Below are 12,123 nucleotides of genomic sequence, written 5' to 3'. Positions count from 1 at the left end.
TTAATGTCTCACATTGCTTAATTGGTTAACCCATGTGATGTGGGTTTACAAGAAAAAGCCCATGTTCCTATTCATTGAAGATGCTTTTTCCTTAATCTTGTAGTTAAATGAGACAGCCCAAGAAGGATAAACCCAAAACGGACAATATCTTTGACGGACAGGGTTGGGATTACAGAGGGTAGAGCTACAAGATATACTAAAAACTTATGGAAGTAAATAACATGACATTACACACTATAATATGTACAGTACTATACGTATATATATTCTCTCTAGTAGCTAAACAGTGGCATCACATGTATCTGGGTTTTAGCCATCATTTCCAGGATCATCACCATATTTATTCCTGGGAATGTAGTGGTGATTGTCCGTACTCTGTGGAGGATATTCAACAGTACTCCCAGCTTCTTCATCAAGGTGTCTCCTCCTACGCATTTCAACGACCATGTCTTCTTCTTTCGTGGCTATGCAGGAGCAGATCAAAATCACAACTACAACAACCATTAGAATTGACATCATTCTTGCTGCTGCCATCGCTTTCCCTGCCACCAAAATTCGTAACATGACCTATTCAGACTTCAAGTAATCGCAACGTTAAAAACAATTAGGTAATCTAAATTCTACTTACCTGAGTAGAAAAAACAAAGAGGAGTTGTAGATAATGAGGAATTAAGGAAAGGTTTAGGCTATTTATATAGAGTTGGGAAGGCAGGGTTTCTTCCATTGAAAACAAATATACAAGGTAATGCTGGTGATTGGGGTCTCCACCAAAATGAGACAAGATTAAGTGGCATGGCATTGTAATAATTGTAATAATCGTAGTGCAAAAGAATATGATGAACTACAGAGATCAATTTTTTGTCGATATCCAGACTGAAAATAGGAAAAATCCATCTTAGTGGTACAAATTGCTTGCTGCATATGGCTGGCTGGCTGTTGTGGCTGCTTCGTGATGTCAAAACGCAAGTAATTTGTAGGAAGTGACAGATGGATTATCTTCCTTTTTTTATACATAGATGGATTATCTTCCTTAACTAGCAAAGCTGTAAGTGAACCATTGGTTGAACGACAATCACATTATATGTAAGGGATCATCCACCCATTAGGTCGTGAGTTTAAATCTCATTCCCTCCCCAAACCCCTGTTTCAAAAAAAAAAAACCAGCAAAGCCAGCAATCAATACATTTCTCTTATCTACAACAACATCACACTTTCTTCCATTTGACACCTCAGTTTGGTTCTGTGGGGGTTTCTTGTTTCGAAATGCTAATGTCATGGGCCATGGGCTGATGAAGTTTAAGCCCAGCCCAATTTAACCTCTTACTATTGGACTTTTGTTTACCAAAATAGCCCAATCTTATCATTGGATTGGGTTTCTCTAAAACATGGACAATATGGATAGTGTGTGGGCTAAACCCAAGGAATCGTAGCTATTTTAGGCCCAGTTGTAGGCATTACAATAGAGGTGGCAAAAAGTCAGATTCGGGTCGGACAACAGTACGTGTTTATAAAATATTTATATGTCCAAACCCTAACCTGGATTGAATTTCGGACGTACTTAATTGACCAAATCCTGATTGGTTTAAATTCGGACAACAACATGTGTTTATGAAATATTTATATGTCCGGATCCTAATCTGAATTGGATTTCGGACGTACTTTTTTGACCAAACTTAGATTGGTTTAAATTCGGACAACATTTATATGTTTAGGATTTTGAATATATAATTTATGTCCAAACTTGATTTAATCTAGGTCGAACAAATTCGATAATCCGGAACGGAAAGAGTTTTGATATCCCTACATTACAAAGCATCCGCATTCATCATCACAACAATATTAAAAGCCTGAAGGGTCGTTATTTGGACCACAAGGCGACTACTGTGAAATAAGTCCATGGGCTTTTTCTATATTTCTTCGAGGACTCGATTCCGATGGGCCCTCTCGGAAAGGTCAAGCCCACTAATTGGTGTTACTACGCTAATTGGCTCATGTACATATTTAATGGTGATTTTTACGCGATGGTGTTACATAAGCCCATTGAGAGACATGGTTAAAAGATTCAATGTATTAATTATGATTTTGAATTTTCGCAGAATGCAATTATTCTTTTCCATTAATTCCACCACCTACACAGGAATTAATGTCATCATTAGTGTACTAATCACACAATTAGTCATTTCTCCCACTACGATTATATTGGTTAATGCCCCACTCGCCAGACAATTATCATGCCCAAATATACTGAGATGTCCAAATGAAATTAGCAGGTTAATACGTAATTAGGGGTTTCCTTTTTAATTAACTAGGCAAAACGAGAATACTTACTTTCATGTAAACAGCTGATAAGAAACTCTAGATATAATTTCAACCGTACAATTTTTAAGGAATCTAATTCGACCAGGCCCACGTATCTAGTCTATCTGGCCCAAATACTATTGGATCCCAAGTCCCAACTGTCACAATGACAGGCCCAGTTTAGGCCCAATTGTAGGCGTCACAAGTCACAACACACGTTATCACACCATGCCAACATCATGTAATGTTATCGCAATAATCAATATTTGCTTCCAAAACAATTTGTGTTCCGGGGCCTTTGAACCCCCTTTTTGCAGAAAGTATCGCAGCCAGAGAGGCTTTGGTTTTTGCCAAGTCCCTCAACTGTCATGATGTAGTGCTGGAAGGGGATTCTCTGTTGGTTATCAAGGCGCTGGAGGGAAATGAAGTGGACTTATCTGAGAATGGATTGTGTATTGCTTCTACAAAAAATCTACTTGATTCCTCCGTTCATGTCAGCTTCTCTCATGTTAAAAGATCAGCAAATTATGCTGCTGACACGCTAGCTAAGTATGCTTTATCTAATTATGTTTCTCATGAGTGGTTGGGAGAGAAGCCTGCCTTCCTCCGTCATGTAATTGAGACTGATTGTCTCTTTCTTTCTTCTTAATGGAAGTTTTCTTCTCAAAAGAAAAAAAAAAAATATTTGATTACATACTTAATCAAATAGCTAATCGAGTATTCAAACAGAAATGGCAGTTTCAAATGGGTTTGGGGTGAATTAGTCTCTTTCTTTCATGATTAATTAGAAAATAATAGAGTCGGTAAGACTTGAGAAATGTGAACAATATTGCCCTGGAAGTCACTGTTTACCATAATTAATTAAACATCCCATGTTGTAAGCAAAACTGGGAATTCCATACTTATACCTCTTGACCACTTCCTTTTCATTTTACCAAAGTTTGGGAAACATATTAAATTGACTGCATGATTGCATTCCCAATAATTTATTGTAATTGTATCAATAATATATTGAAATGTTGGACACTTTTTTTTTACATGCACAGTTTCAAGATATTGAATTTCTCAATCCAATTACACATTCAACATATTGTCCGCTCTGGGACACTGGTTCGCACGGATTTATTTTTTATGAACCGTCGTTAATGATATTTAGACTCAGAAAACATGTCTTCAAAGGGTCAGAATGACGTAGTGGCAACACTAAACCCACAAGAGATGCAGTTCTCTTTGAGCTCCGATTCATTGTGTGTATGTCGGTCTATCCTCAAAATTTTATTTATATGCATGTTCAATGTAAGAGGAATTGTGTTTTGACACGAGACATAAATGAAATCTTATTTTTATTTTAATTACATACGTTGAAGTATTGAATCACTAATATTGATTTTATGGGTCTGATTCCAAGATCGGACCGTCATTTGCAGATTTTAAAACCTATTTTTGTTTTGACGATTAAGATCATCGCCATAGGGAGAAGGCGGCTTTCCATGTCTTATTGCATTATTACATATATAACAATAACATTACGACACCTAAATAATTAAGGTTCAGTCATTCTCAACCACTGTAAGAGAGGTGCCCAAAATTGAATATTACAATTCGTTCACCTGTAAATGTAATTATGTACGACAGATATATATATAGTTTTGTTCATATTGCGATGATATACATGAGGTTGGGCTGATTATATAGTATATACACGTTCTTAGGTGGATGAATAGTAATTCTTGTGTGGCTAGGAGCCTAGGAGAGATGTGAATCTTGTGAAGAAAGAAAATGGTCAAAGGAGGCTAGATTTTTTCAAAACCGTGAAGAGATTTCATACTTTACATCCGACCATAATTAATATCTTTGAAGTTCCACAGATTTTCCAATTGCAATCATATAAACAATGGCGTTGATCACTTTTTCTTTGACAATTTATTTCAAATTCAACAACTCTGAAAAAAAACCTTTGGCCATGACTCGTGTTAGGTATCATAGTCTATGATGCACTTTCTTTATACGACAAACATGAAACATGATACTGTTTTTTTTTTTTTTATAAGAAAAACAATGCAAATATAAAAAAATATCTATAAATAGGTGAAAACAAACAATTAATGTCAACATGGTGGGGGCAATTTTCACAATTAAAGATTTGGAATGTGGTTGACCGGAACCCCTCCGGTCAAATCAGTCATGCGATTTCTTTATAAGAAGCGTAGTATTTAGAGTCCAAGAAGGATCCTCTTACCTAATGTCTGAGCCTCCTTTTTATAGTGGAGGTTGATTTATACTGCCCAAGATAAGGATCTTGAGAATTGATTGGGTTTAGAGTATTTTAGGCGCACGTGTCAGAGTAAATCCATGGATTTGGTCTCTTTCCAGAAAAATGTTAGTTGTTCGGAATCTGTTGTCATAAATAGTGGATGTCTCGAGAAAATTATGAGGTGATTAATGAGAGTGACGTAAGCTTTAAGGGGTGTTTACCAAGTAAACTAGTGACAATGGGTCACGTCAGATGCACGTAGGTTAGAGGTATGGTCGAAGTAGAGAAGATGATGTGGCTTATATTTGAGGGTACGGGGGTATGGTGTTATAGGTGTAATTTTCGATGTCGTTGGCATGGGGGTATAATATTGATGATGCTGATATGATGTTGGGCCATATTTGCACGTTATGGGCCCTTGGTCTTCATGGGCTGCATCTGGGGTACTAGAAATTGATAACAGATAAAGAATAAAATAGTGGTGATTAGATGATACATGCTATTGATTTGTGATCGTTGATTAATCTAGATCACGATTTTTTATCCTAACAAACATAATCAAAGATTTATTGTTTTAAAATGAGAAAAATGTTGTTATAAAAATCAAATTGATTAAAAGTATATACAGTGTCACAGTGATACCCTCAATCTTCTAGATTGAATATAAGTTATGTAATTAAACGAATGTTTGGCCACTCTCTACCGTCTTTGAGGGCTCGGATTAATAGAAACTGATGATGTCTAAAACAGGTCTACCCTATCAGACAAATCAGCCAAGTCAGACTGAGCTGGTATAACTAATTTCTCCTTTGCTGGTACGTGATCTCTTCCTTCCTTCCTGCACAAGAAGCGAACGTAAGCTTCGGTAGGGCCCCGAGGGTGTACTCGGGGGGACCTCTCCGACGCTCAAGTCAGTACGGTACTAAACTTGGGAGGATGGCTCGTTGCTTCGAGCGTTGCCTCTTGCTCAGTAAGTATTTTAGAGTGCAGGAGTTAGATTCCTTACCTGAGGGCAGAGGTTCCCCTTTTATACGAGTTTGAAGTGTTTGAGTTGTAGTAGGAGTCGGACTCTCCCTCATTGGTTTTCCAGAGGGTTTCTCGGATGGTAAATTGTATCTGTATCCCTCTCCAAAGGGGAGTAGGACTCTGTCTAGAATTGACGTCCTATGAGGACTCTTCATCAGTTGGACTTCGTGCGTACATGCTTCTGTAGTACGGTTATCGAAGTATGGTCTTCGGTCTGATAGTGCAGAAGTATACACTTCGGTCGAGAACCGAAGTGTACCCTTCGGTACGTCACCCGTATTGTCCTCACTGGAACTTATTCTGCCACGTGGCCTTCTCCCATTAGTGGGGGTATTTTGGGAATATCAGTTGCCCCCCACACTCGTACCGAGGTATCTTAACGATGAACTGGGTATGAGTGTAATAATGTTTGTTCGACGGTTCATCTTTGCGGACAAGATCGAAGGATGCAGAGCGTCTCAACCTACGCACCGTTAGATCAGATCTTCCCCCTATATAAATAGGTGGCCTGCAGTTCTCTTCGATTTTGACTCGCCTCATTTTTACTATTTAGAGCGTTTAATCTGACTGACCGACCGAAGCCTTCCTTTGCAAAACCGAACATACTTCAATCTCTAGTTCTCTCAGTTTCCATACCATAAGGTCAGTCTTTACTTCCTTCTATTGTTTTTGTTTTTATTATGTCTCTAAGTTCCTCCACTTCATCTTCCTCTTCGGGGGACGCGTCCTCTTCCTCTACTTCGAGTGAACGGACTGCGTCTGACTCTGAAGTGAATATCATCGATTCTCCTACCCCCGGCCTTAACGAGGCTTCAGTCCTTCAGTCCTCTTATCCCGAAAATCCTACACCCGGCCTTAATGAGGCTTCAGTATTTCGGTCAGATTATCCCGAAGTTGCTGATCGAAGTGAGCTTCCCCCAAATCAACAAGCGGGGGGAGACGAGGTTGATTTCGAACCGACATGTCTATCTGGTTCAGGATTAGATGATCGTGGGGTGTCAAATATTAAGAGGGACTTCGGTATCCCCTGGGCCTGCCGTCGTATACCTTCAGACGAACACCCCCTTCATCCAAAGGAAGGGGAATTCGCCGTCTCGCTCCATTCCATAAAATACGGTGCAAGGATTCCATATCCTCCTGCATTGACCAGTTTCTTCCGCATCTTCAATATTTGTCCCGCACTTCTAGCCCCGAACTCCTGGCTCTTCCTTAATACCGTTCTTAACCTTTGTGTCAAATATACTATACCCTTCAATTCTTTTATCATCCAACACGTTCTCAGATTAAGTCGCCATGGTAGGGAGGTCGGTCGATACTACTTCCAGTTTCGGCCACCCATTGAGTCTCCTCGTTATCAGGCTTCAATCAGGCATTGGAAGAAGGGTTACTTCTTTGTGAAGGCGCCCCTTCAACCTGGAGAACACCTCCCTTTTCGAACTGAGTTCGGCATTCCACACATCTTTCATTTCAATAACCCTCGCGAGCTAAGGCATGAGACAGATAGGGATTTATTGGACCGACTAAAATCCTACCTTCCTCCCAACCCTTCGGTCAACCTATCTTTTAGTAGGATTGACTCTACGTACACCTACTCTTCGGTCATTCTTCAGAGAGGTGTGCTTCGGTTGGTCTTTTTAGACTTAGAGAAATTCACTTGTCTATATTACTTCTTTATTAACATGTTCGGTCATCCCTTGTGCAGATATGGCGAGCATGGAGGACTACGTCAACATGTTCAGCGCTGGGGCTTCGAAGGGCAAGAAGCACGGCATTGGTAAGGGAAACAGGAGGAAGCCGAACCCGAAGCGTTCAAGGAAGAACACAACGGGAGAGACTTCGACTGCAGCCAACGTGCTCAACGCTCCCACCACTGTTCACAGTTCGGTCAGGGTGACTCAACTGGGATCAAACCCCTCTCGGACTTCGGATTTTGTCAACGTCCCTCTTCCAGTGACCCAACCCCCCCGAAGGATGGATATTGAAGACCTCACTATTCATACACCGAACTGGGATGTTCTGGTGAGTGACTCTGCCAATAACCCAACTATTGCGGGTAGGATGGTTGCGAAGGCTCCAACTCCGGCTGACTTCAGTCGATACGAAGCGCTTGCTTTGTCAGACAAGGTGTCAGAGCTGAACGTTGCAGCTATGAAGGTATAGTAATTTCACCTAACTTCAGTCTTGCTTTTTTGACTTGTTCATTTTACAAATGAAATTGATCCCGAAGTAATGAAGTCCGTCTTCATACCTATGTAGGTTGTTTCTGTTCTTGCCACATTGCCTGGAGGTATTGCCAACATGGCTCATAATGAAACAGCGGCCATTGAGCGGGCTGAAGCAGCTGCTTTGGCAAAGGCTAAGGCAGAAGCTGAGCTAGAGACATTTCGGGCCGAACTAACGGAGAGGACCGAAGCTCTAAATGCCGCTAACGCCAAGGAGCTCAAATACCGTAAGGAAAAATCCAGGCTGGAGGCTGAGGTCACTAGGCTTTCCCAAGCTGCTGAAGCTGAACGAGTGAAGGCTATTGCCAAAGGCAAGGCCCTGGGGGTTCAAGAGTTCAAAGCCTCTGAGGAGTTCAAGTTAACTCTTCGTCAAGAAGGCTACTTCGGTGGTCGTGGTGCCTTTAAAATGGCCAGGAAGGCTCTAATTGAGGCTGGGCAAGATCCAAGTGTTCTTGATAAGCTTTGCCCAGTTTTGGTTGGAAAGGACGGACTGGAGGAGTCCAAAGAGGAGATATATGCTGAACTTGCTAGGGCTGAGGAAGAAGTTCGTCGTCAGGCTGAAGATGAGGAGAACTCTGAAGAAGATTTCGAGGAGGGGGATGAACTCCCTTCAACTGTTGACCTTACCGCAGTCACATCCGATGAAGATCCTCCTCGTGTCATCCCCGCTGAAGGTGATTCTCCTATTCAAGCAACTGAGCCAGGTGAAGTTCGTGCCTTTACTCCTGAGGATGTTCCTCCTTCAAATCCTCCCGATCTTATCCAGCCTGAAGCTAGCCTGCATGAGCCTTCAGAGACTGAACTGCCTCCTTCAGTTGAAGATATTTAGCTCCTTTTTTTTTTTTTTTTTTTTTTTTTTTTTTTTTTTGTAAACGATTAAGTATCTTTTGGTAATGATATCTTTCTCTTTTCATATTCAGTTCGCTCTACTTTGTTGTGAATGCTTGAAGTGTATTTTTTTTTTTGACCTTACTTCGGTTGAAGATGCTTGAAGTGTACTTCGCGTGTGAAGTACTTGTCGTGGCCGAAGGGTTGGCTTCGGATGAAGTATACACTTCAAGATCGAAGTACTTGATTCGACTGAAGGGTCTAAGGGCCGAAGTGGCCTAATTTTGAGACTTAGAAAATTTTTCTAAGCTTTGGGCCGAAGGGCCTATTTGGACCGAAGGGTCTTATGTGGACCGAAGGTCTTGTTTGGACCGAAGGGTCTAAGGGCCGAAGTGGCCTAATTTTGAGACTTAGAAAATTTTTCTAAGTTTTGGGCCGAAGGGCCTGTTTGGACTGAAGGGTCTTATTTGGACCGAAGGGTCTTATTTGGACCGAAGTGGGCTAATTTTGAGACTTAGAAAATTTTTCTAAGTTTTGGGCCGAAGGGCCTGTTTGGACCGAAGGGTCTTATTTGGACCGAAGGTCTTGTTTGGACCGAAGGGTCTTATTTGGACCGAAGGTCTTGTTTGGACCGAAGGTCTTGTTTGGACCGAAGGGTCTTGTTTTGGGGCGAAGAGATTATGCAACAACTTCTGAACTGTTGTTTTATTAAGCTGATTAACAAGTAACAACTTATTGAAAAATTATTGTTCAACTAAACAAAATATCTACGCAAGTTATCAGCATTCCAAGGACGCATCTTCTTCCCCGGGGTTTCTGGGTCTTCAATCCTGTAAGTCCCTTCCTTGAATGTTTCAATTACTCTGAAAGGTCCATCCCACGTCTCCCCTAGCTTTCCGGGGTGCTTTCCTGCGGCCTCCTTCTTTCTTAAGACAAGGTCCCCTGGGTTGAACTTTCTTTCTTTGACCCTTCGGTTGTAATACCGGGCCGTCCTCTGCTTGTACGCAGCAGTTCTGATTCGAGCCTCTTCTCTAACTTCCTCCACCAAGTCTAAATTATTCAGAAGTGCTTCATTATTCTCTTGGATATTGAAGTTAATGATCCTTGTAGATGGGATTCCAATTTCTACAGGTATCACGGCTTCGGAGCCAAATGCCAGGGAGAAGGGTGTTTCTCCAGTAGAAGTTCGTGCTGTGGTTCGATAGGACCATAGCACACTCGGTAGTTCTTCCACCCATCTTCCTTTGGCACTATCTAGTCTTGTCTTCAAACCTTGGAGGATCACTCGGTTTATCACTTCGGCTTGCCCATTAGCTTGTGGGTGACTGACCGAAGTGACTCTGAGATCAACCCCCAACTCTTCACATAGCTTTTTCATCTTTCCTCCGACAAATTGTCTGCCGTTATCAACAATAAGAGTTCTTGGTATCCCATATCTACAGACAATGGTTCTCCAGATGAAGTCTATTACCTTATTCTCGGAAATAGTTGCAAGCGGCTCCACTTCTACCCACTTAGTGAAGTAGTCCACGGCTACTATAATATATGTCCTTTGACCCGATGCTGGTGGGAATGGTCCAAGAAGGTCCATACCCCACTGAGCAAATGGACACGGACTCTGAATAGGCACCATCTGGCTGGGAGGAAGGTGTGGTACATTGGAATGCCTTTGGCACTTATCACATTTTTGAACAAGCTTTTTGGCGTCTGACACCATTGTAGGCCAGTAGTATCCACAACGTAGCACCTGATAACTTAATGTTCTCCCCCCTATGTGACTTCCACAAATTCCTTCATGCACTTCCCTTAGGGCATAATCAGCCTCTCTGGGCGCCAAACATCGCAGGTATGGAAGTGTGAAGGACATTCTGTATAATTCTCCATCAATCAGAGTATATCTTGCTGCCCTTTTCCGGAGACTCCATGCTTCATCCCTATCTTCAGGAAGTTTCCCTTCAAGCAGGAATTCTCTGATCGGGTCCTTCCAACTTGGTTCAGCTTCAACCGGAGCAACTTCTAGTTCAGCCAAAATACTTGGTTGAGGAAGTACTTCAATTCTGACAGAAGTAGGTCCTTTGGCTGAACAGGTTGAAGCTAATCGAGCAAGGACATCTGCTTTTGCATTTTCCTCCCTAGGTATTCGATTGATCTCTACCTTGGGAATCTTGGCCAGTAATTTCTTGACCGCAGCTAAGTACTTGACCATATTTGAGCCTCTCGCCTCATAGTCTCCCTTCATTTGTTCAGTTACTAGCTGAGAGTCACTGTTGATCAACAAATACTTAACTTCAAGTTCTACAGCAAGTCTCAATCCAGCTAGTACCGCTTCGTATTCTGCCTCGTTATTTGACGCTTTGAAATGAAAATGAAGTGCATGTTCAATACATATGCCCCCCGGACCGAAGAGGAGTACTCCGGCTCCGCTACCCTCTTGGTTAGAAGAACCATCAACGTAAAGGTTCCATTTTGGGTAGTCCTCTTCGGTCAGTGTCACTAAGGTTGGGCGACGACATTCAACAACAAAATCTGCTAAGGCTTGAGCCTTAATCGCATGTCTTGGTTTGTATTGAATGTCGAACTCACTCAACTCGATGGACCACTTTATTAATCTTCCTGATGTGTCTGGCTTCTGAAGTATGTTCTTCAATGGTTGGTCAGTAAGAACTACTACAGTTTGGGCTTGGAAGTAGGGTCTTAATTTTCGAGCCGCAGTAACCAATGCTAAGGCAAATTTCTCTGCTTCGGTATAACGAGTCTCAGCATCTATCATGACCTTACTAACATAATACACTGGCTTCTGAATTTTATCTTCTTCCCGGATAAGGACAGCACTTACTGCATGATCTGTCGTAGCAAGGTACAAGTACAATACCTCTCCTTCTTTTGGACATGTTAGTAGGGGAGGATGTCCGAGGTATTCCTTTAAACCCTCAAATGCCTTCTGACACTCTTCAGTCCATTGAAATTCCTTGGCCTTTTTTAAGGCCTGGAAGAAGTGTCTACACTTATCACCCGACCTAGCAAGGAATCTCCCAAGTGCCGCTGCTCTTCCCGTTAATCTCTGAACCTCTTTCGGAGACTTCGGAGGTTCCATCTGAAGAATGGCTTCAACCTTCTCTGGGTTTGCTTCGATTCCTCTACTAGTGACAAGGAAGCCTAGGAATTTTCCTGAGCTTACTCCAAAAGCGCATTTGTCTGGGTTCAATTTCATTTGAAACTTATCTAAAGTGTTAAACACTTTTTGAAGATCTGAAGGATGATCTTCCGCCCTTCTACTCTTCACGACCATATCATCTACATATGCTTCTATTGATTTTCCTATCTGATCAGCAAAGACATGGTTTATCAACCTTTGATAAGTGGCACCAGCATTCTTAAGTCCGAAGGGCATAACCTTATAGCAATATGTCCCTTCTGGAGTTATGAATGAGGTGCTCTCCTCATCTCTTGGGTTCATCTTGATCTGGTGGTACCCCGAATAAGCATCCAAGAAGC

This window comes from Tripterygium wilfordii, chromosome 2, assembly GCF_013401445.1.
Source record: "Tripterygium wilfordii isolate XIE 37 chromosome 2, ASM1340144v1, whole genome shotgun sequence".
In the NCBI taxonomy this organism is placed as follows: Eukaryota; Viridiplantae; Streptophyta; class Magnoliopsida; order Celastrales; family Celastraceae; genus Tripterygium; species Tripterygium wilfordii.
This window is presented reverse-complemented; position numbering follows the sequence as displayed.